The sequence below is a fragment of the Protopterus annectens genome, chromosome 1.part1 (genome assembly GCF_019279795.1).
Source record: "Protopterus annectens isolate FY-2018-M chromosome 1.part1, PAN1.0, whole genome shotgun sequence".
NCBI lineage: Eukaryota > Metazoa > Chordata > Ceratodontiformes > Protopteridae > Protopterus > Protopterus annectens.
Window position 1 is genome coordinate 1,493,693,482 of NC_056726.1, and position 27,452 is coordinate 1,493,720,933.

Genomic DNA, 27,452 nt, shown 5'->3' on the forward strand with positions numbered 1-27,452 from the left:
TAATGGAGGAGTCATGTTCTGTTCCTCTTCATTCATATTATTTGCAAATTCATTCAATTCCTTACTGATGGATAATATTAACTGGTTAGCAGATTCATTCAACTTATATTCTTTCATTACACATTATATGGACAGAGCGTTTCCTTTTTCAGGCCATAATACTAATCCATTCCTTCTTAGTAAATTCATTTTAACATTGTTCTGAGTTTCCTTAAATCTAGAGCTATAAGCAATAGGAAGACACAATCATTTACATTTTGATATTCATGGAGTTTTAAAAACATATTTGTTAACTGTTTTAAGAATTGATTTCATATATGCAGAGCTTAAAAATCAAAATGAATTGATTTTACATATGCAGAGTTTAAAGTTTGAAATTAATTTCCTTTTAAGGTAAGTTATATTAATCAGATGAATGGTTTATTACATATTTCTAATTTCTAATTTATCATCTTTAATAAACTTAAAAAAAAAATTTGTATAATCTGCTCCTGGCTGATTTTTCATTGGCTTGTATAGCCTGAGTCTATCCAGAGTTAAAACTTGCAACAATAGAATAAGTTTCTAATCTTGGAAGCTAATAGCACCATATCCCATGATCTTGAATATGATTTCTATCAATAATTATCAATAACATATTATCATTTTCTTGTTTAAGTATTGGTGAGATTATAGAAAATTAAAATGAAGGAAAAATTATTTTGTCACTCTGAATTATCCTGAAAACATCACTCAGTAAATCTAAAATATTTAACAGAAACAGACTATATAATTCCATACTTAAACCATCTAACCCTAAAGCTTTACCATCTTTACCTTTTTTTAAGGCTTCTTTAACTTCTATCAGGGTAATAGACTTATTTAATTGAGATATTTGTTGGTCATTTAGTTTACAAATACCATTTTTCTTTGAATCATTGTCAATTTTGTAATAATCAGGATTACTATTTTTATCTTTATTGAAATCATCATGGATTTTTTTAATAAATTTTAAGCATTTATTCTATATCTGAAGCAAGTTTATTAGTGTGGGGGGTTTGGATATTATTGATTTATGCCTTTTTGCTTAACATCTTACTTCTATTGGCTAATCTATGTAGGTTTTTGAAGTCATCGCATAACTATGCAATTTTATTTTTGTCTATAGTTATCTCCACTTTATGCATCAAAACTGTTTGACATTTTATTAATTGTTTAATGATTTCAGAATTATCTAATTTCTTTGTTCAAACTTCACTTTGTGTATTTAATCTTCTATTTCTAACAACTCTTTAGCCCATTCTTTCATTTTATAACTAGCTCATTTTCCCATTCTATCTTTAATATGCATGTTTAAAGAGTCCCATACATAGTATGAATTTACTAACCTGATCATTATCATTCAAAGATAAACAATGCTCAATTTGTTCCTTAAGGTAACTTTTAAACTCTATTAATTTCATCATATATACAGATATTCTATAAATAATCTGAAATGTCCTTATATCCATTACTAGGTTAATACTTAGGGCATTATGATCAGATCGAGGGCAAGGAATATTTTTTAAATAATTCACGTTATTAAGTAAATCTATAAAGGAATAAATCATATCAATCCTACTTTGCATCTCATGCACTTAACAATAATGATTGAAAAACAATTTATTTTCTACTGCTTTTACTATTAAATCAACTAAATTGTTTTTATTAATCCATCTATTTAGTGATCTAGCTTATGCCAGCATTTTAGCTTGTTCTGTTTACTTGTGCCTTCTATACTAGATGTACAGTTAAAATCCCCTGCTAAAATTAATCTACTCTTCTAATGACTTTGTAGTAAGTTTAAGTAAACTTTAGCCACTACTGCACCAGGGATCCAGTAAAATACCTAATGTATAGAGTTTGCAATTATATTTAATTATTATAAATGGATATATTATTTTAGGATTATTAAAGGATTCCATGATCTTAGGCATTAAAGTGGCTATAATATCTATAGGCTTGATAAAGAAAGAAAAAGTGGAGGAGTTGCTATTCTCTACTCCAACTACCTCTCTGTATCCCCATCTCAATGTATATTCCAGACTTTAAACCTGCTAAGATATTGTTAATAAACTGTAATGTGAACCAACATAAGACACTTACTATAGCAGCCATCTACATTCTCCCAGGTGACAACATTGCCACATTAGAACGGATTCTGTCCTGGATCTCTCACTCTATATCTCATGAAACTGTCATATTAGGGGATGTTAATATTGATTGGAATCTACTTAATACCGATTTTCCCAACTACCACATAAACTTACATGAATTGTCTCAACTTGTTAATACCCCCACTCAACTATTCAAAAGTTGCACTTTTGGAACTATAATTGACTGGATACTTGTATCCAGCCCCTCAGATTATGATAACCCAATTTCTCTAGCTGACACACTAAGTGATCGCCATCTCACCTCTGTAATAAGGCAGTTCCCTAACCTTCTGAAAACTCAACAATATAAAGTCTCCCATAATCTATCTAAATTCAATCCTGACACCTTCAACCAACTGCTCTCCTCAATAGACTGTTCCATACATTATTCTCTGCCACTTGAAGATGCTGTCCTTCATTTCAATAAAATCTTCATAGAAATCCTGAACTCCCTTGCCCCCTCTAGAGAAATTAGAGTTAAATCTCAATATGCTCCTTGGCTAAGTAACACTACTCGCTCCCTCATGGCCACGAGAGGCCTGGAAAAAAAAACATCACCATATCTGACCTTAACTTTTACAGAGATCTCTGTAATCTAACAAAAAACAAGTCTCACTACACAAAAAATAACTATTATTAAAAATCCCTCAGCAACCCCCACTCTAACCCTAAAATGTTAAACCCACTCCTATCTCCTGGAAGCCCATCATCTCCAAATCCACACCCCAATAAATCATCACTTGAAAATGCTACATCACTTAACAACTTCCTCTTTGAGACTGCTACATCACTTAACAACTTCCTCATTGAGACTGCTACATCACTTAACAACTTCCTCACTGAGACTGCTACATCACTTAACTTCCTCACTGAGACTGCTACATCACTTAACAACTTCCTCACTGAGACTGCTACATCACTTAACAACTTCCTCACTGAGACTGCTACATCACTTAACAACTTCTTCATTGAGACTGCTACATCACTTAACAACTTCCTCAGTGAGACTGCTACATCACTTAACAACTTCCTCAGTGAGACTGCTACATCACTTAACAGCTTCCTCATTGAGACTGCTACATCACTTAACTTCCTCACTGAGACTGCTACATCACTTAACAGCTTCCTCATTGAGACTGCTACATCACTTAACTTCCTCACTGAGACTGCTACATCACTTAACAACTTCCTCATTGAGACTATAGTGAAACTTACTAAGCCTGGAACCCAGTACACCAATTGTACACCAACTGTACTACTCCCTCCTGCCTCCCTTCATCCTTCTCACTGTTACCTGTCCCATCTTCTTTCATTAGAACTCTATTTACAAAGTTAAAACCCTGTCCCCCATCTGCAGACAGTCTACCACCCTTATTCATTAAACATGCAGCAAAATCCATTGCATACCCCATCTCTTACCTAACAAATATGTCCATAAAAGAAAATATAGTCCCAGATATTTGTAAAAAATTTCTTTGTTATATCACTCCACAAAGATGGTAACTCTTCTGACCCCTCCAGTTACAGAGCCATTGCCATTCTCCCCCTCTCTAAAATTCTTGAAACGTGTGTACACAAACAAATTCTTAACTTTCTCCTTCAAGAAAACCTTTTTAACCCTACTAAGCACAGTTTTTGCCCCTCACATAGCACATCTACTGCTCTCATATCTTTTACCTATAACATTGCCCAAACTAGATATGAAAATAAACTTGTATCTGCTCTCTTCTTTGACTTATCCAAAGCTTTTGATATAGTTTCTCATTCCATCCTCTTAAACAAACTCATCAGTCTTAACCTCTCTAATTCTACTACTTCCTGGTTTAGTAGCTACCTATCTAACCATTTTTAAGCCATCAGATGGGAAACATCCAAATCCCTCTTCCTACCAGTCAAAACTGGGGCTCCCCAAGGCTCTATCCTTGGCCCCCTTTTATTCAACATATTCATCAATGACCTTCACACCTCCTGTCCCCGTTCAACACTAATACAATATGCTGACAACTCTACCATAATCAATACCTCAGGCAACATGCAAAGCCTTCATAGCAACACACAATCTATGAACTCATCTGAAATTTGCTTAGAACTAACCAACTCCTTTTGAACCCCCTAAAAAAATAAACTATTCCTGATCCTACCCAAAACCTTCAAACCTCTTAAAACAAACTTCTCCATTGCATCCCTTGACAGCATGATAATCTCAGTTGACTCTCATACTAAACTCCCCGGTGTAACAATTAATGATCAACTAACATATGACCTACATATCCTCAATACTGTAAAAAAAATCATCAACAATTTGGTCTTTTATATAGAAACAAACAGTTTCTCCCAATAAAAGCTAGACCTACCTTGGCGCAGAGTCTCCTTCTCCCTTCTCTTCTCTATGCAGCTCCTATCCTTACCCATGTATAAAACAGTCTCCTAGCTAAACTTGAATGTACTTACAACAAAATCACTAGATTTGATGCAAATACTTCCTACAAACCCCACCACTGTTTCACATTTTATTTATTTAACATTTGTTAACTGGGAAAGTCCGACTTGGAACAAAGCCAATTTTCAGTGGAGGCATGGGGAGAAAGGCTCCAGATGCATGCCTTTGTAATGTGGGAGGAAACCGGAGCACCTGGAGGAAACCCACATGAATGCAGGGAGGACATGCAGACTCCACACAGAAGGCACCCCAGCCAAGAATCAGTGAGGCAACAATGCTACAACTGCACCACTGCGCCGTTAAGATGATATGTGCTGCAGTGGGACTCAAACCGGGAATGCCTGTTTGTGAGGTGGATGCTCTAACCACTACACTATTGCTGTGTTAAAAACATTTCAATGGCCTGAGTTACACCATCTATTATTACAACCTCAGCTGCAAATTACTCACAGTATTCTTACTAACCCTTTTTCCTGCCCTGCTCTAGCCAGTTTTATAACACAATATGCACCCAAACGTGAACTGAGAAGTTCACAACAACATCTACTTCAGGTACACAAACCTGAAAAAAACATGGGCAAATTGCTGTACAGTTATTCTGTAGCCAGTTCTTAGAATAAACTTCCTCTGTCCCTTCATATCATTAATAAAAGCGATAACTTTAAAAAGGAATTAAAAACTTACTTCCAACTATCTTGAGACTGATCTTGCTAAAACCCAACCTAAACTGTCCTTAGAGTGCCTCCTGCATCATGTTTTTCTCTCGCACACACTTTACCATACTGCCAGGCAATTTCTCCTACTCAAACCTAGGAAAAAAACTTTTCACTTCTTTCTTACATTTTATTTCTGCACTTCTCAGTAGTGTTATCACATCTTGTCGATCTTTTGATTTCTAACTCTATACTCTCTTATTGTATCGTACTTCTATCCTCTTCTTACCTCTACAGTCTTACCCTGTCACTCATTCTTTTCTTTGTTAGCATTGATAAGCTATATTAATATATTCAGTTAGCTTTAATACTGTATTGTATTTTTACTACATGTGCATATGTAACTTATCTTAAAAAGAAAATAGCATTGTTGGATATTCAAGATTGTGATTTTTGACTGTGGTTTGTATCTGTACCCACATTTCTTGTAATATTTGTATTTTGGAGCTTTTCTCGTTGGGCCTCCACTGAAAATGGGCTACTTAGAACCCAGTCAGACTAAGCTGGTTAACAAATGTTAAAATACAAAAAAGAAATAAATAAATAAAAAAATTCTATAAAGTATAGCAGTTCCTCTCCTCTTTTTGCTAAACAAAGCATAAGATAACATTTTATAACCTACGTTATTTAATTATTGTATGGGGGAATTTAATAAAGCCTACACAGACTTTTTTTCCATGTAGGCATAGTGGCACACTGCTTACACAAAAGTAAGCAGGTTTTTGATTCACTAAACAGAGCTGGGCAGTGTACACACATGAGCCAACATGGAAGTATCCGCGACATGCAAATCAACTTCTAAGCAGGTGACTTGCATGCAAATGAGAGAGGTAGAGTGATGGAAGCAGATAGGCAGACCTGCAGACCCTGTGTTGGTGTCCATAGTGTACACAGAAAATTTCCATGTACAAGAATTTAAACAGACAACAGGGGCTACAAAAGTGTAGTTCAATGGACAGAAATAGGATAGCAGACACAGATATGTACAAAATTATCCACCATGTGTACAAAACTATATGGGAAATACTTTAAAATAATTTTATTTTTTTAATGATTGGTGTATATTTGCACAGCGCACCTCGGTGCACAAACATTTATTTTATTGTTTTTATTTATTTATTGCATTTGTTGGAAAGTCCAGTGGGCCTGGAGGAGCCCATTTTCAGTAGAGGCCCAGGTAGAAAAACTCCACATAATTACATACAGTTAACAAAATAAAACATTATAGATACATGAATAAAACAAATGTAGTGCTGAGATGACACTCCAATAATACATAGAAAATACATAATCTTTTTTTTTTTTTTAAGTGACAATATAAATAGAAACAGAAGTATGAAAGTCAGAGTAGAAGAAGAAAGTCTTTTAGCAGTATATATGAGTAGAGAAAGACAATAATATCTACATGTGAGTGAGTAGGAGTCAAAGTAGAGGGGTGTAGATTACAGGGAGAAGCCGGTGAAATGCCTGTGGGCTGGATTTATGAATGCTTGCATGGAGTTGTAGAGTAGTCTAAGACGTCAAACAGGCAATATGTCTGCCATGCGATCCAGGAACAGCCGGCAGGGGCGTGCACGAGAGCTGCTAAAGCTACTCTTGCACAAACAGCATCATGGTATGCAAATTACCTCATTTGCTGGTGAAAGCTATGCAAATGAGGGAAATTTGTGATCCAGGAAACATTAACCTCTCCGTGGAAGATTAGTGTTATCTGCAGAAATGTACTCCGTTGGTAACGGAGTACCGTTCTGCAAATAACTAAATGGAGCTATGACAGCTCTAAATAAAGGATGCATACAGTTGAGGAAGCATGCCAATGTCAAATATAAGGCCATTGGCATTTATAAATGTTTAAAAATATAAAAATTTAACTTTTTTTCCCCTGATCTCTGATGTTTAAGTATAGCGCAGCGCTTATAAAAACAAGAAAATAATAAAAAAACAAAAATAGGCATTTTCACTAAAAAGCTTATTCTGCCATGCAGGTGAATGGCAGGCTGAAGACAACATGGCCACTGAGTACTGGTTGCTAGGAGGGAGAAAGCTCAGTGTCAGAGATGTAACCATGCATTAGTAGGCAATCCTATGCAAATGAGGATAAGGATAGTGAATCCCAATTTTCCCCAGCATGTGAGCCATGTCCCAAGAGTGTAAGAGTAGGAGTAGGTGAGTAGTAGAGTAGAATATAGGTGACATCATGAGGGGGTGTGTCAGACAGGCTGTAAGTTAATTGGAGCACAGTGGCTTATGTTTGCTTTGAGTTGCTCAGGATTGCAAGAGGTGTGCCTACAGTTGTCCTATTTGAAAACCTCAAACCAAAGGTGCACAATGTTAAAATATAGGAAACTCCTTGCAAACAAGCACACAGCGTCTGCACACATTTTTGCTTGTTTGCACGGCGCGGAAACAGAAAGGCAAAAGGAAGGAAAAGAAGTAGTAGGAAGTTAAACAAGGAGAACTAGCAGAGCTGCCAGGTGAAATATATCAGAATTAGCCAATTACACAGGCAGCAGACTAGCCCAGCCCAGCACTTTAAACTCTGCAAACAGCATCCCCCCCTGTTTTTTCCCCAAGAACTCTGCAAAACTGCAGTATACAAAGAGGGAAAGCTTAAAAAGCTTACATCAGACAAAATGTTAGGGGCTGCTCTTGCTATCATAAACCAACATGTGCAAGGTGCTGAGGGTGGTGATGTTGTGAATGCTGCTGAGCAACCCACAGTGAGGAGACAGAGAAGAGTGTACAGACCCAGGGTAACCTACCAGGGGCTACATGAGCTGGAGATAGTGAAGCACTGTAGGGTGGACAGAGACCTCCTACAGCAAATTGTTTTGCTGTGCCGACCATGCCTCACACACAGAAGCAACAGAGGGGAACCCATCCCAGTGGATACCAAGGTATGTGTTGGCATAAGAATACTAGCTACAGGTACCTTCCAAAGACCAACTGGTGATATGATGGGGATTTCACAGGCATCAGCATCCAGGGTATTCTACCAGTTCCTGGATGCCATGTCAGCACATGTCGGTGACCATGTATATTTCTCCAATTCTTAACAGGCATTGGCCAGCAATATGCGTCTTTTCCACCAAATAGCAGAATACCCTGAGGTAGTGGGTGCAATAGACTGAACGCATGTATGCATAAATGTACCACCCAGTAAGCGGGGTAGGGTCTACATCAACTGCAAGGGCTTCACCTCCATGAACGGACAGGTCATGTGTGATGCTCAGGGAATAATAATGAATGTGTGTGCTGGCTGACCTGGAAGCTATCACGATTCCCACATATGGCATCTGACGCAGCTGTACCAGAGATTTGCTAATGGCAACATCCCTGATGGTCACCTAGTGGGGGATACTGGATATGCACTGGAGCAGTGGCTGATGACACCCATCAGAAATGCACACACACCTGAACAAGAACTCCATAATGAGGCACACGCACAAACAAGAAACATAACAGAGCATGTGTTTGGGATGCTCAAGTCACAGTTCCGGTGCCTGGACACATCTGGTGGAGCCTTGCAGTACTCACCAACTACATGCACCCAAATTGTTATGGTATGTGCCATGCTACACAATATGATCCTGCGGAAACAGCTGCAGCAGGAACAGCATGGGGCACGGCCAAACAGCCCCCACCATTGCCAAGGCCTGCACAGGCACAGCATGACCCGGAGGAGGAACAACCTTAGCCTGCCCCAGTAGGCAGAAGGAGGCATGCCCAGTATGCCCTGGCCTTGGCAAAGAAGCAACGCATAGCACATACACTGACTCAGCAGGAACCCTGGAAATTGCACCTCTCTCTGACTCGCACATACAGTAAAAGGGATGCCTAACTTGACACTACCTGTTTTCAAACATGTATAGGGAGTGTACTATGTACTTCTAACATAGGCAGCCCTGCAGCACCACCTGAGGCATGAGTGCCCTATTTTAAGCAATATAAAGCACTGCTAAGCACATTTTACCAGTATTGAGCATATTTAAATACAATTGGGCATAGCTGTGCACCGCGCTAACCAGAGCAATGTCGGGCAACGTTGGGCAAAGTCCAGCAAAGTCAGGTGAACACGCTCACACCTGCTTTACTGTTCCTTAACCAGTCAGGTCTGCCCAGCAGGAAAATAAAAAGCAGTGCCAGGGCTCGAACTCAGGATATTGTGCACTATAGTCACAGTATTGAACCACTAAGCCATGACAGCATTTCACTGGCACAGACATAACTTAAGTTACTCACACATACCAGTTGGGGGGGGTCGCATACCTAACAGTCACAGCCAGCAGGACAATTGTAGATAAACGCAAACACAAACAAATGCTGTATCATGCCCTCTGAAGAGGCATATGAGTAACCTCACCCCAGGCATATGCAGACAGATAACAGCAGGCCAGGCAGTGTGATGCAGGTTGGGTAGGCTATGAAGTCACAAACTAATATGCATATAATTGGAAGCTAAAGTCTGTAGTACAGTGGTATGCCTCAAGCCAGTATGATAGGCAACAGTACAGACTGAAATGGAGTACCTGGCATAGCAGTGCAGGCCTAGCAAATGTGTATGTGTCAGGTGTACCCCTCATCCTATGTACACCCACAGTAACAATCAGGTGTACCCCCCCCAGGTAGGTATGTACAAATAATAGCTGTCCCCCGTGTATGTAGAAATGTTGATAAGTCTATGCAAATTGACTCATGGAAGACCTGCAGGCACACACACATATATATATATATATATATATATATATATATATATATATATATATATATACACAAACAAATTTAGCAAATGTCAGTCAACAACATACTGAAAGGTCATACTGGGCATGCTCACGCACTTAAACAAACGAAGCAAATTTCAGTCAACAACATACTGAAAGGTCATACTGAGCATGCTCACACACTTAGGCCGTGTCTGAGTACAGCAGTGGGCCACACATATCTGGCAGTTGCAATTCTTACTCCAGACACATGTCACTATTCACCAATCCTGCCTTGCACACACAGTGATATGAAAACAGACCCATATAATATATTGGACCCCTGTCATAATCAAACTATATAATACAAGTACTTAAGTTGTTCAAAGAAAGTGAAAATCCAAAGAAGATCAATAAATCTCCGATCAGTATCATCAAGAAACAATGAGCACTCCTAACATTATCCAAGCCATATTCTGGCAAAAATATTGCCAAAGAGTCCATAGAGAACCATGAAGCTTTCTTTAGCTATGTCATACATATCAATGTAAACTCATATATGTTCTGAGTCAGCGTAAAGTGTAAATGAATACATGTACATGACTGACATTGCCAACATCTTGTCAGACAAGTTCATACATATTTACCACCCTCTCACTGACAAAAGGGCCCATTACCATACCTGGAGATTGTGAAAAGCCAGAAATCACATATACAATGGTTGAACAGCTCTGTCCAAACCTAAAAACATGGTGTCTATGGGATGACATGGTGCCCCTGGCTGTGTCATATGTGAACTCCAAAACAAACAGACCCTGCACCTGAACAGTCTGTTGAGACTCACCTTCTGTACAGGATATGAAACTGTTGAATGGGTTACAGCAACATTTGGCACACTCCACAAGTGTTGGTGCACAACAGACCATGGGAACTATTGTCTTATAAGCCTAATAAGCCTGATCTGCAAGGCCATGGAGTCCATCATTATGGAACTCAAACAGAGCTATTGGGAGCCTACAAACACCCAACCCTACCCATTTTGGTTTGGTCAGGGGCAGATCATGGTCCCTAAACCTGCTAGACAGTTTTCAAGGCAGTCACCCAGGACATACATCAATGAAATGAGCTCCACATGGCCTACATAGACCTTGAAAAGCCCTTTTCCAACATCCCACGCACATGTCTTATCCACAAAATCAACAACCTGTGCATAAACACGTATGTCATCTGATGGATTGCCAACTGGGGCACAGATATATCCCACAAGGTAAGAATTGTGGTATACATGTTGGACTGTAAGCTGGTAACAACTGCTGTCCCCCATGGCTCAGTCCCGGGACACATCCTGTCTGGTGTATACTTTTCAGAAATACAGTCAAACACATGAGGGCTATGGTTAGCAAAGTTTGTGGATGACTGCAAAAAGGTTGTCATAATCGATGTTTGGGACAACAGAGACATCCTTAAAAAGGGTCTCAGTCAGACAGATGTGGTGTGAAAATTATGGCCTCGAGCTACAGTCATACAAATACCACATAGGTGCCAACACCCTAAATATGGAGGTAATAATAAGGGATCTATGGACACATGTGGATAGTCATCTATACTTCCAGAAACACATTCACAAAGTGGTTAGAAAATCATGCTATGTGTTCCCACAAATTGCCAAGGTCTTTGCGTGTAGGTCAAAGGAGGTTCCCTTTACTCATCAGTCATCAGACCCATCAGAGAGTACCACTGCACACTAGTGATGAATCTGACTAGGCACCTTCAGCAGCTGGAAAGACCACTGAAGTACCTCAACAAGAGGATTACTGGCCTCAAACAGTTGTCCCATGCAACAATACTGAAGTTAACTCAATCTATACTTTGTTGCATACTATCTACCAAGGTGATCTCTGCCCAACAGACAGGTCCATGTCCAATGCAGAACTGATGTACATGCTCTATCTGAAGTAAACCCCAGCTCACTGTGCCACATGGTCTGGGGATATCATCATCACAACAATAAATATAACATGTTGGAGGGATACATTACTAACTCACAGACTTCCCTTGCTTTGGAACAGGTTCCCAACCTACATTAAGCTGAGTCCCTCACTGACGCTCTTCCAGAGGATCCCTGATGAGGGTATGTGAAACTGAACTGTCACACCATGGATCACTTCATCAGCTCTAGTACACAGAGGCCTAGGGAACTAACTCCATGTGTGGTGATAGCTGCACACTCTGGCCATACTAATATATGCCTTCAGTTAGATAGCCTATTACCTACCTATGTACCTATATATATATATATATATATATATATATATATATATATATATATATATAGATATATATATATATATATATATAGATATATGGAGGGGGAACACAGTATAATAAGCTAAAGATGGATTGGCAGAGATGTGTGTAAGAGGGTGACCATGACAGGGAGCCATCCAGAACTGTCCCACCCAGCACACATCCCAATGGCACAAAAGACATGAGGTGCACATCTCACCCAGTGTACATAACAGCCACCAGTATCTGTAAGCATTACATTATATGTGGTGCATGTGCCTGTTGTACAACATGAAAGTACAATGAAGTACCCATCTACTATCTGTAGACATGTACCTGTCACATAGGTTCATAGGTATGTAGTAGACTATCTTCATGAAGACATATATTAGCCTAGGCAAGTTGTGCAGCTTTCACCACCCCATTGGGTAGTCTCCTAAGCCCTAGTTCTAATAGTTAGTACCCTAAGCCCCTTTTTAGTGGGGCTGTTGATGTGATGCCTGGCTTGAATTGTCTGTTTCCCATCCACTCATCAAGGTTCCTATTGAAGAGTGTCAGTGAGGGACTCTGTCTGATGTACATTTGGACTCTGTTCCACAGTAAGTCAAGTGTCTGGGATGGTACTCTATCCCACCAGCATGTTGTATTCATTGTTGTGATGAGGTTCATATCTCTGGAGTGTGTAGTGCGACTCAATTTTGTTATCCGTAGATGGAGCATGTTCAACAGTTATGTGTTGGACATGGCTCTGTATGTTAGGCAGAGTGTGCCTCTGAGTAGGCGGTATGCAACGGAGAACAGATTTAGTTTTACCAGTTGTGTTACATAACACAACTGTTTGAGGCCAGTAATCCTCTTGGTGAGGTACCTTTGTGGTTTCTCTAGCTGCTGGATATGCTTAGTAGAGTACATCCAAGATGGTGCATTGTACTCAATGATGGGTCTGATGATTTAAGAGTAGAGGGCCACCACTACCTCTTTTGATCCTGATGCAAACCCTTTGTTGATTAGGTAGGCCACATAGGGTTTCCTAATCACTTTGGCAACATGGTTGTCAAAGGAAAGATGACTATCTACTTGTTTCCCCAGATCCCTTATTACCTTGTCAGTTTTTAGGGGGTAACACCTATGTGGTAGTTTGTGGGTACTTTGTTTTCCCCAAAAGGGATTATTATGCATTATTTCACATTCAGCTTGAGGCCATGATTCTGACACCACACATCTGTCTCATAGAGTCCCTTCTGGAGAATATTTGTGTCATCCGAGGAATCTATTATGGCAAATACTTTACAGTTCCCAACAAAATTAATCAACCACAACCCTCCTGTGTTGGCATGCACTTTTGAGAAGTCTATACCAAACAGGAAGGACCCCAGGACTGAACCCTGGGGGACACCAGTTGTTACCGGCGTAGAGTCTGACATGTAGCCAGCAACTCTTAATTTGTGGGATCCATCTGTGAGCCAGTTTGCAATCCATCTTGTGATGTATGGATTCATGCCCAGGTTGGTGAGTTCATCTATGATACCTGACTGGAGAATGGTGTCAAAGGCCTTAGCAAGGTATAGGTAGGCTGTGTGGAGCTCCTTTCAATCATCTGTAGGCTGGGTAACTGTCTCAAAGTAATCCACCCAGTTTAGGAGGCATGATCTGTAATTGACGAAGCCAAACTGGGTGTGCTCAACTGTGTGAAGATTCCCAATGTCTTTATTGTTGACTTCCATTATGATTGGCTCCATTGCCTTGCAGATCAGACTTGTCAGGCTCATAGAACGTGAATGCCAAGGGTCTTTTGTGGCCCCACCCCTGTGGAGTGGGAAGAATGTTGCTGTGCAACATTCTATGGATACATATTCTGTAGAGAGGATATAGAGAGAGGTGTAGGTATCCTTGATGAATATGGATACATCCCCACCCTATGTGCTATGATCCAGGTCCTGATGCTGGAAGGTATGGAATGAGTAGTATCCTGGTAGTGCTGGTGTGCTCTCTAGAGCCTTGAACTAGGTTTCTGTTACTGCACAGATATCAGTATTCTCCATACTGAGAAGTGCCTTGAGTGTGTGCATTTGGAGGCTGAAACCTGTGGCAATGAGTAGCATTTAGCTCATTTTGTGGTTATTTGTGTTGGTTATGGGGTTTGGTTTGTCCTGAGTGACCGGTTTTCCACACCTGAAGTCATCGCCTCATTGGTCTGATCTGACCATAAGCTAAATTACCCTACATATCTACATTCTGCCCCCATCCCCCATTAAGGAAACCATGTTAAAAAATTTCTCCAAAGCCAACTTCATGCTTCTTAAGACAGAAGTGGTGAACTTCATGACACCCATGCAGATGGACAATACAATTACTACTACTGAATCCAACACAATTGCACTGTATAAGCACTTACATGAGTGCATGGATCGTGCTATCCCTAACAGAACCAAGATGCTATCCTCCAAGAAAAGGAAGCCAATCTGGTGGTCACCTGCCATAAACAAACTGTACAACAGAAGGAAGAAACTGTTGCAAAAGAGGGTAAAATCCCATGAGTGAAGGAGCTCCCTGGTCAGCCTCAGTAAGAAGCTGCGATCCCTGATAAAACCCTCCAAAGCTAGTTACAAAAACAAAATTGTCACTGATTCTAAAGACAACCACAAAGCATTCTATAGCTATGTCAAGAATCTCAATGCCAACACTCAGATCTGCTCTGAGTTACAGCACAATGGCACTAAATATACAGACCCAACTGATATTGCCAACATCCTGGCAGATATGTTCAGTGCTAACTTTACCCCCTCTCAACCATGAAAGAGCCCATCTCTATAGCGGAAGAATGCAAAGTTCCTGTCATCACGGCTGCACAGTTAAAAGCCACACTCTCCAAAGCCAGGAACACAGCATCCATGGGACCAGACAACATCCCAGGCTGCGTTCTACATGAACTACAGAATTAACTGGCACCACACCTAAGTACCATGTTCAATCATAGCCTCATCTCAGGCTTTGTGCCTGCTGAATGGTGTACAGCGACGGTTATTCCACTACACAAGGGGGGAGCATCCACGGACCCCGGGAAATAGTGCCCCATTAGCCTGATGAGCCTGATCTGCAAGGCCATGGAACGTATCATCATGGAACTTATAAACAAAGACACTGGTAATCTCCAAACTCTGGACCCCAACCAGTTTGGGTTTGTAAAAGGGAGATCATGTCTTGTAAACCTGATAGACTTCTTTGAAGCAGTCACCAAAGCCATGGACAAGTGTCAGGTGGTTCACACAGCCTATCTAGATATTGTCAAGGCTTCTGACACCATCCCCCACTCTGGAATTATAGATAAACTCACCAAACTAGGTATAAATCCCTAAGTCACAAGATGGGTTGCCAAGTGGCTCACTGACAGAACCCACACTGTAAAAGTAGAAGACTCCAAATCCGATTTCAGACCAGTGACACGTGGAGTACCACAAGGTTCAGTCCTGTGTCCTGTTTTGTTTGGTATCTACTTCCCTGAAGTACAGGCTAACACAGAAGGTCTTTGGCTAATGAAGTTCACAGATGACTGCAAACTAGGAGCCATAATTGAAAGTACTAATGATGTGGACATCTGACAAAAGGGCCTCACTGAGACAGATGCCTGGTGTCAAAGCCATGGCCTCAAGCTCAATGCCAAAAAGTGCATTGTCATCCCCTTTGGTAAAAACTCTGTACCCATGAACTACAACATAGGCGGTAGTATACTTAACACCAAAAGGGTGATAAGAGACCTTGGGACACAGGTGGACAGTAGTCTCTCCTTTGATAATCACATCACCACAGTGGTCAGAAAATCCTTCTACATGGCACATCTCATCACAAAAGGTTTCTCATCCAGAAAAAAAGAGGTCATTGTTCCCCTCTACTCATCACTCATTAGATCTATTATAGAGTACAACGCCCCTTTTGGTATGTACCTCACAAGACATCTACAACAACTGGAAAGGCCGCAGAAATACCTCTCAAAGAGGATTACCGGCCTCAAACACATGAGATTTAAAAAGTTCAGTTACAGGCTTGCTGTTCTTGAACTGTTTGTAAGTTTCTGTGAGGCCATTTTTTGCTTGGGCTAAAGGAAAGTCTCTGTGTTGATCAGTGGCAGTGAAAAACATTGAGCAGCCTGCCTGCCCCTGTGGGAGTGGTTACTGACTTGAAACTGTAGTTTTATTGGCCATTCTGGGTCAATTCCAAAACTCCTTCATCTTTCTCTCTTAAAACCTGGTTGCCTCGTGGTTTTGCATCTTTTCAGGCTTGTTGGCTGTTGGTGAAGCACCCACCAAGAGGAGAAAATGCTGAGAGAAGAAAGGAGCCACTTTTGAGACTTTAAGTATTTTTCCTCTGTTTATTTGCAAAGTTTTTCTGCATAGCCGCCTATTTTGAGCATTTTCTGGCTTGTTAAATTTGATTTCTGCATTAGTAACTGTATTTAGAGCACAACCTACAGCTGTTTACTGAATTTCCTGTTTGCACTTATTTTTAAAATCGTTTTTTTCTCAAAACTTGCATTTTATCTGTCTTTGGCCTAGCACTCTTGTGTGGGGTCATTTACTGCACTGTTATAACTTATTGATACTTGTTAACCTCTGCTATCTCTGAAAAAATAAAAAAAAACAAAAAAATCTTGCTTTTTTCCCACTTTTCTAAGATTTAAAAAAGTTCAGTTACAGGCTTGCTGTTCTTGAACTGTTTGTAAATTTCTGTGAGGCCATTTTTTGCTTGGGCTAAAGGAAAGTCTCTATGTTGATCAGTGGCAGTGAAAAACATTGAGCAGCCTGCCTGCCCCTGTGGGAGTGGTTACTGACTTGAAACTGTAGTTGTATTGGCCATTCTGGGTCAATTCCAAAACTCCTTCATCTTCCTCTCTTAAAACCTGGTTGCCTCATGGTTTTGGTGTCTTTTCAAGCTTGTTGGCTGTTGGTGAAGCACCCACCAAGAGGAGAAAATGCTGAGAGAAGAAAGGAGCCACTTTTGAGACTTTAAGTATTTTTCCTCTGTTTATTTGCTAAGTTTTTCTGCATAGCCGCCTATTTTGAGCATTTTCTGGCTTGTTAAATTTGATTTCTGCATTAGTAACTGTATTTAGAGCACAACCTAGAGCTGTTTACTGAATTTCCTGTTTGCACTTATTTTTAAAATTGTTTTTTTCGCAAAACTTGCATTTTATCTGTCTTTGGCCTAGCACTCTTGAGTGGGGTCATTTACTGCAGTGTTATAACTTATTGATACTTGTTAACCTCTGCTATCTCTGAAAAAATAAAAAAAAACAAAAAAATCTTGCTTTTTTCCCACTTTTCTAAGATTTAAAAAAGTTCAGTTACAGGCTTGCTGTTCTTGAACTGTTTGTAAATTTCTGTGAGGCCATTTTTTGCTTGGGCTAAAGGAAAGTCTCTATGTTGATCAGTGGCAGTGAAAAACATTGAGCAGCCTGCCTGCCCCTGTGGGAGTGGTTACTGACTTGAAACTGTAGTTGTATTGGCCATTCTGGGTCAATTCCAAAACTCCTTCATCTTCCTCTCTTAAAACCTGGTTGCCTCATGGTTTTGGTGTCTTTTCAAGCTTGTTGGCTGTTGGTGAAGCACCCACCAAGAGGAGAAAATGCTGAGAGAAGAAAGGAGCCACTTTTGAGACTTTAAGTATTTTTCCTCTGTTTATTTGCTAAGTTTTTCTGCATAGCCGCCTATTTTGAGCATTTTCTGGCTTGTTAAATTTGATTTCTGCATTAGTAACTGTATTTAGAGCACAACCTAGAGCTGTTTACTGAATTTCCTGTTTGCACTTATTTTTAAAATTGTTTTTTTCGCAAAACTTGCATTTTATCTGTCTTTGGCCTAGCACTCTTGAGTGGGGTCATTTACTGCAGTGTTATAACTTGTTGATACTTGTTAACCTCTGCTATCTCTGAAAAAACAAAAACAAAAAAAATCTTACTTTTTTCCCACTTTTCTGAGATTTAAAAAAGTTCAGTTACAGGCTTGCTGTTCTTGAACTGTTTGTAAGTTTCTGTGAGGCCATTTTTTGCTTGGGCTAAAGGAAAGTCTCTCTGTTGATCAGTGGCAGTGAAAAACATTGAGCAGCCTGCCTGCCCCTCTGGGAGTGGTTACTGACTTGAAACTGTAGTTTTATTGGCCATTCTGGGTCAATTCCAAAACTCCTTCATCTTCCTCTCTTAAAACCCTCTTTTGCGTGGTTTTGTGTGTTTTTGAGCATAGTGCAACAGCGGGCAGCGCCGCCTAATTGGGTTTAAACTATTCCTGGCTCCACAAAGTCTGCTCTTCACTTTTTCCATTAGAACTGCTCTATCTCTCAATTTAAACACCATATTCTCATTCTAAGGCCCTTCACTAGTCCAATTAAGTAATCCTATAAGTTAGCACTATTAAACCATAAGCACTACTTACTCTTATACTCTCTACGATTGCCCTGTCCTCTATTGGTCTATCTTAAATTCAGTTTCCCTATTACTCTTGCATGTCCAAAGGTCAGTCAATGGTTTCCTCTCCAGTCCAGCTGGTGAATCAGGGAATTTTGAGGCAATGTTACAACTGTCTCATGTACACGGACAACCCTCTCCTCCTCCAAACAGGTTCAAATATATGTGAGAGATGCAACTATTTAGCCAAACTGGAGGCTGAGCTCTCTCATCTCAAAACTGGGGTAACCAGTCAGGAGGAGAAGGTAACCTCACACAACACAATTCCAGTATCACATAGTCCCACCACATCAGTGAACCAAACACATAAATACACAAAAACATACTCGGAGGCTCTAAATAAAAATCTACCTAAGCAACAGAGACCTCCAAAGCAGACATCCAAGCAAACGTTACCTCAAAACAAAACACACACAACACATAACCCACAAAGTCAATGTGCCAAGCAGCCACAGCCCTTAAGGCTGAATAACACACCTGATACTCTTGTTATAGGTGACTATTGTCAGACACACTGACGTCCCGCTCACCAGGCTGAATAAAGAGAAGGTCACAGTGAGCTGCCTGTCGGGTGCTAGGATCCGACACATAACGCAAGCACTCAGGTCACTCCAAAGCAAATACAAATATGACTCAGTCATTGTACATGCTGGTGTGAATGACCTGAGACGTACCTCCCTGGACTACATGAAAAGAGACATAGAGGAGCTCTCTGATCATGTAGCCCAGGCTGGTATGACCCTGACCTTGAGCAGCATCTTACCTAGAATGATGCCACAGTACAAAGACAAAATGATCGATTTTAACAATTGGCTAAAATGTTGGTGTCATTCAAAGGGGATCCAGTGTCTGTCAGCCTGGGATGACATGCTCGACAAGCCATGTTGCTTCGCTAGGGACGGCTTGCACCTGTCACCACTGGGCTTTTGGATATTGGCAAAGGCTCTTGCCACCCCCATAGTGCCTTTTTTAGGCAAGGCTCAAAAGTCAAACCCACCCCCATAGACAGCACAAGGAACAAGAAACTAAGGGTAATGCTGCTAAAAGCCAGAAGTCTTAACCTCAAGATGCACACACTTGAAGCTCTCCTCAGTATGGAGAACATCGATATCTGTGCAGTGACAGAAATCTGGTTCAAGGCTCCAGAGAGCACCCCAGCACTACCAGGCTATACCTCATATCATGCTTTTTGGCCCCAAAACCCGGACCGAACCACAAAAGGAGGGGGAGTTTCCATATTTATCAAGGATATCCACACCTCCAGGTTAGTGGTATTGCACAAAGTATCGGAGACCATCCATGTACAACTAACAGTGGGCAAGACTGCTTTTCAGTTTATAGCATCCTACAGACCACCCTCTCAAAGTCAGGAATCCCATTCGGCTTTCCTGAAAACATTGGAGAACATGAAGATCTCTCCGAACACCATTATATTGGGTGACTTCAACTACCCAAACATTGACTGGAAGCACTACTCAAGCCCCAGCACCTTAGCCCAAAGATTCCTGGAAATTATAAACTCAAATGCTATGGAACAACTAGACACCACTCTCACAAGAGGGGACAACATACTAGACCTGATCATTACCAACATGGGGAATCTATGCTCCACACCAGAAGTATATCCCTCATTGGTAAGATCGGACCATAAATTGATTTCAATGGATGTCCACATCCCGACCCCACCCCCAGCCCAGAAAACCACTGTGAAAAACTTCTCAAAAGCGAACTTCTCACTTCTCAAAACTGAAGTGGAATCCTTCAAGGCCCCAGGGCCAGTGGAAACTACAGCTCAAACTGCAGAATCCTATATAAATGCATTCTACGGACATCTCCAGGAATGCATGGATCATGCTATCCCAAACAAAACCAAGACCCAGTCATCCAAAGGCAGGCGTCCTGTCTGGTGGACCCCTGCCATAAATAAACTGTACAACAGAAGGAGGAAGCTACTACATGATAGAGCAAAATCCCTAATAGGGAAGGCATCTCTGATCAGTACTAGCAAAAAATTATGATCCCTCATGAAATCCTCCAAGGCCAGCTTCGAAAGAAAAATTGCACAGGACACCAAAGACAATCATAAGGCTTTTTTCAGTTATGTTAGAAACCTGGGATGCAACTCCCAGACTTGTTCTGAGTTTATTCTAAATGACAAAAAATACACTGAACCCACAGATAAAGCCAATATCCTGGCAGACAGGTTCAGTGCAAACTTCTCCTCCCCCCTCCCCCTCAAAAGAGCAAGTATCTATCCCGGCAGAGGGCTGCCTCCCAAACATCTCAGATGCTCAGGTGAAGGCTGCCCTCTCCAAAGCAAAAAACACTGCTTCCATGGGACCAGATGGTGTCGCAGGTTGCATCCTACATGAACTACAAGAGGAACTAATCCCTCAAATAAAACAGCTATACAATCTCAGCCTCACTACAGGATATGTGCCCACAGAATGGCGTACAGCAACAGTGGTCCCACTCCACAAAGGTGGAGCCTCTACGGACCCTGGAAACTATCGCCCCATAAGCCTAAGTAGCTTAGTCTGCAAGGCTATGGAGAGGATCATCATGGAGCTCATAAACAAAGACATTGGGGACCTACAGACACTAGTTCCTACCCAGTTCGGCTTTGTCAAGGGCAGATCCTGCCTTTTGAACCTGGTTGACTTCTTTGAAACAGTCACCAAAGCCATAGATGAAGGGAAGGTAGTCCACACAGCCATTCTGGACCTTGCAAAGGCATTTGACACAATACCCCACTCGGGCATCATAGATAAGCTATCCAGCTTAAATATAAACCCCTATGTCACAAGATGGGTTGCAAACTGGCTCAAAGACAGAACCCACAGAGTGAGAGTTGCTGGAGCCATGTCAGACTCGAAACCGGTCACAAGTGGCGTCCCACAGGGTTCTGTCCTGGGACCACTCTTGTTCTGTATATAATTTTCCGAGGTACAGGCAAATGTGGGAGGACTATGGCTCACCAAGTTTGCAGACGACTGCAAACTGGACACCATAATCAACTCTCCAGCTGACACAAACATCCTTCAAAAAGGTCTCACAGAGACAGATAACTGGTGCCAGCGCCATGGTTTAAAGCTAAATGCCAAAAAATGTATAGTCATACCATTTGGCAAAAACAATGTGCCCACAAATTACCACATAGGCAGAAACCCATTAAGTACAGAGAAAGTTATTAGGGACCTGGGGACCCAAGTTGATAGCAATCTCTTATTTGAAAACCACATTGCCAAAGTGGTTAGAAAGACCTTCTACATAGCCCACCTCATCACGAAGGGTTTCACATCTAGATCAAGAGAGGTAATCGTGCCCCTTTATTCATCCCTCATCAGGCCCATCATAGAATACAATGCTCCTTTTGGGATGTACCTTAACCGACACCTGCAGCAATTAGAAAGACCCCAAAAGTATCTCACCAAGAGGATCAAGGGTCTCAAACAGATGCCATATGCTGCTCGGTTAAAAAAACTCCCGCTCTACTCAGTTGCATACCGCCTACTTCGAGGCGATCTATGCCTGTCATACAAAGCTATGTCAAATCCAGAATTAATGGACATGCTCCACCTCAGTAAATCTAAATCCCTTAGAGCCACACTGAGGGACTTGAACCTCAGCACAGAAATAAATAGAACTTGCTGGAGGGACAGGTTCATAACCCAGAGGCTCCCATCGCTCTGGAATAGAATTACAGTTCATGTGAGGCAGAGCACCTCACTGAATCTCTTCAAGAAGAATCTCGATAAGTGGATGGGGGATCGTAGGTTTGTCCCAGGGATTACTCCCGTGTCACTATTAGACAGAGGCACAGTAAACTAAACCTTAAAAAGGGCACAGTATACTCAAATCAAGGGGTGGCGTAAACCATACAGAATCAGGCTAGGCTTATAATTGCCCCGGGGCAGATAGCCTAGTATGAACCTATGAACCTATGAACCTATGCCCTACACAGATCGTCCCAAAAAACTCCAGCTTTACTCTGTCACATATTACCTACTCAGAGGTGATCTCTGCCTAACATACAAAGCTATGTCAAACCCAGAACTGTTGGACATGCTCCACTTAAAGAAATCCCAATCCCTCCGAGCTACATGCTCTAGGGACCTAAAGCTTGTCAGCACAATAATCAGAACATGCCAGAAGGATAGATTCCTGTCCCAGAGACTTCCCATCCTCTGGAATAAACTACCTATCTATATCAAACAAAGCTCCTCATTAGCACTCTTCAAGAAAAATCTTGATGATTGGATGGGAAATAGGAAATTCACCCAGGGATCACCTCTGTGTCTCTGCTCGACAGTGGCACAGGAAAATAAATTTCTTGGGTGGAAAAAGCCAGGGTACCTTTTTGGCTGGGCTTGTATATGTCATAGGGCCGATAGCCTAGTACCTACCTATGAACCTATGAACTTATGAACCTTTGAGCCTTACCTAAAAAAGGTAATATGGGGACAGCAAGATCCTTGCCCAGTATTCAGAAGCATAGCGGCAACATGTGCAAACCATCTGTAGCGAAGCAATGAGGCTTGTCTATCATGTCATCACAGGCAGACAGAGACTGGATCCCCTGTGAATGACATCAGAAGCTCAACCAATTGTTGAAGTTTATCGTCTTTCTGTTATATTGCAGTATCATGTAGGTGAAGGTAAGATGCTACTCAAGGTCAGGGTCATACCAGCCTGGGCTACATGATCATACAGCTACTATATATCTCTTGTCATGTTGTCCTGGGAGGTATGTCTCAGATCATTCACAGTGACATGTACAAAGAACACGTCATATATGTACCTGTTCTGGAGTGATGTAAGTGCTTGTGTTATGTGATGGATCATATCACCTGACAGACAACTGACAGTAACCTTCCACTTGTCCAGCTGAGTGAGTGGAACATCTGTGTGCCTGACTATGAAGTCACCTATTGCTAGTGTGTTGGGTATGTTGTTTTGCCTTAAGGCCTGTTGTGAGGCACACTGCTTTGGTTTATTATGTGTTTTCTGGCGTGTGCTTGGAGGTGCATGTTGCTTGCTTGTCTACTTAGGAGGACACTCTCTCTTTTTCAGATTAATATTTGTATTCTCCGAGTATGGTAATGTGTATTTATGTGTGTGTTTTGCCAGTGCTTATATTGTAGGTCTATGTGAGACTGTTGGTGCTGTGGTTGTATGACCCTACTCCTTTTGACTGTATTGTCCAGTATTGGTTTGACAGAGCTTAGCCACCATTTTGACCCTGTGTGTGCCAGCATGTGGTGCATTAACCCATATATGATATGATCATGGCCTATGCATACAATACACTCACAATACACCTAGTATGATAAGCCTGCTGAGGTTAGCAAATGTGAAAAAACCTTTGGGCAAACTGTCAGCAAGTAATGTCTGTATTGCACCCTGTAACTACATATTGCTTGCTGGAGTGTAAAGATGCACTTAGTTTGGGTTAGGAACCCTGCACTCCCTGAGGAGAGTGCAACCTTTTTGGAGACTACTCACACCCCTTAAAAGTGGTATACTCATCTTTGTCAAGTCTGATGATGCCACCATCCTACAAATATTCCTGTGGAAACAGGAAATCCCAGTAATGTGTATAGCGTGTTGTGTAAATGTGTACTGCTGTCGTTTCCTAATGTAGTTAGTTAGGGGGTTGAATCCTGCACTTACCAACTGTGTGTGTCTCCCTGGAGAGAAGCAACCTTTTTGGAGAATACTCACACCCCTTAAAAATGGTATACTCATCTTTTTCAAGTCTGATGATGTCACCATCCTACAAATATACCTGTGGAAATGGAAAATCACAGTAATGTGTATAGCCCGTCGTGTAAATGTGTACTGCTGTAGTATCATAATGTAGTTAGGTAGGGGGTTTGAATCCTGCACTTGCTAATGATGTGTGTGTGTTTCCCAGAGGAATAGCAACCTTTTTAGAGAAATACTCACACCCCTTAAAAGTGGTATACTCATCTTTGTCAAGTCTGATGATGTCACCATCCTACAAATATACCTGTGGAAAAGCAAACTCTCTCTAATGTGTATAGTGTGTTGTGTAAATGCATACTGCTGTAGTATCATAATGTACTTAAGAAGGAGTTTGAATCTCACACTTGCTGACTGTGTGTGTGTTCCAGTTGTGTGACACTATTGGTCAATGTGGAGTGGGTTTTGATGTTTCTAGTGTATGACATATCACAATGACAACTGTATGTGCATTACACATGTAAGGTAGTTGTGGGGCAAAGCCATATACATACATGTGACTTCAATTATTTCATAGGTGGGTACTCTGTTTTCTCCATGAACGCATCTGTTATCTTTGCCAGAGTGTGCTGGCGCTTTCCAGACCTTAGGTCACTTCTGTATGCTAGTGACAAGCTTAGCCACTGCAGTGATCCCTGTGCTACGTCTTCTTTTTCACATCCACTCATGGTTTCTATTGAAGAGTGTGAGTGAGGGTTTATGTTTGAGGTATATTTGAATCCTGTTCCAAAGCAAGCAAAGTCTGGCAAAGATGACTAATCATTATAGGTGTGCAACAACCTCTGTGGATCTGCATGCAAACCCTTTATTGCGTATGTGCTCCACAGAGGGATTTCAAAAACCCTTTGGTAATGTGATTATCAAAGGAGAGATTACTAAACACATGGCTCTATGTATGCATTAGTACCTGTTCCACATTTTGGGGGCTACTACCTATGTTGTACTCTGGGGATACTTTGTTCTCTAAAAGTGGATAACTATGCTTTCTTTGGCTTATAGCTTTACAGCATAAGTTTGACACCAGGTATCTGTCTCTATGATACCCTTTTGGAGGATGTGTGTGTCATCTGGAGAATAAAGTATAGCCCACAGTATGCATTTTCATCAAACGTGGGCAGACATATCCCTACTGTGTTTGTTTGTACCTAAAAAAGCTATATGCCAAACAGGAGTGGTCCCAGGACTGAGTGCAGGTGAATACCACTTGTTACTGGCATAGAATTGTAAATGGAGGCTGCAAATGTTACTGTGTCCTACATCTGTGCTTCACATCTAACAATCGTTTATTGTCAGTCTGTTGAGGTTATGTATAATACCAGAATGTGGGATGGGTATGAATTACTGGTGAGCTATAGCTTGGCTGTGTGAACCTCCCCTCCCTCACCTATAGCCTTGTTATCTCGCTTGAAGTCTACTAGGTGTAGGAGCCATGATCTGGCCTTTAGAGAACCTAAGTGGGTATGGTGCAGTGTTTGCAGGTTCATAATGTATCTGTTAATGAATTCCATAATGCTGTGCTCCATAGCCTTCCCGATAACATTTGTCTGGCTTATAGGGTGAGATTTTCCAGGATCTGTTGTAGTTCTACCTTTAATCAATTTATGTTAACATTTGCACTGGGTGTGACAAGGGTGGACAGGTTTAGGAATAAGTATATTAGAGGGTCAGCCCAGGTTTGAAGGTTAGTAGACCAAGCCAGATAAGCAGGATTAAGTTGGTTTGTACATGTGCTGAGGAGGGATGCAGAGTATATTGTGAAATAGATGCTAAGGATGAAGCCGCCAGGTAACAGGAAAAGAGGATGAGGTTTATGGCTGTGGTAAAGGAGGACATGCAGGTGGATGGTGTGACAGTGCAAGATGCAGAGGGCAGAAAGAAATGGAAACAGATGATCTACTGTGGTGACCCCTAATGGGAGCATCTGAAAGGAGAAGAAGAAGACGTTGTAGCTCACCCCTTGTGGACTGTGAACACCAGTACTGTGTGTCATTCCACAAGTGTGTAACCTGTATAGAGGCTGCATCTGGACAGAGTGTTTAGGTGAGTGGTGACTTCATATGTCAGCTTGTGTATGACACAGCCAGGGACACTGTCCAGTACCATTGCCACTGTGGTTTGGACTTTGGTAAAGAGATGTTTTAACTAGAGTGTCTGTGAATCATCAGGTTTTACATTCTTCAAGTCTGGAAATGTGGCCCTTGTGTAATGACAGGGTGGTGAAATCCACATTCAAACTGCCTGACAAGAAATTGGTAATGTCAGACAGATAAGTATACTTTGTGACCATTTACATTAACTGTGACCCGATCTGAGATTTCCCCTGTAGATTATATAAAATACTAAAGAAAGCTTTAGTGTTGTCTTTGGAATCCTTGCCATTTTATATTTTGAAGCTTGCCTTGCATGTTTATTGAGTTATTGTATTTTCCCAATGATACTGACCAGAGAGGTTATCTCTTCTTGGTATGTAACTCTTTTTTGGTACAAATTCACACCTTCTATTATATATTTAGTTTATGGCAGGGGACCATGAGACTAATGCACTTTTACTGTATAAGTGAGAATTTCTTGTGTTTGTGATAGCACGGTCCATGCAACCCTGTAGGTGAACAGTGTGCATTACTAAAGGATTATGCAGCTGGGACAGTGTTAACCTTAGTAATGCAAACCAATGACAGATAGCAACAACAGCATCACCCACAGCACAGTGTCAACCCGTGTCATACACACACCTGCGTACTCAAGTTCCAAAATGTGTGTAGTACAATGCATACTGGCCACCAATAGAAACTATGGAGTGTTAACACTGGCCAATACAGGGCATGTCACCCTGCCCATGTGTCCAATATGCATGTACATGCAGACAGTGCACCTCCACCATGTTTACAAATGGACACCTGCAAACGTGTGTTGCACACA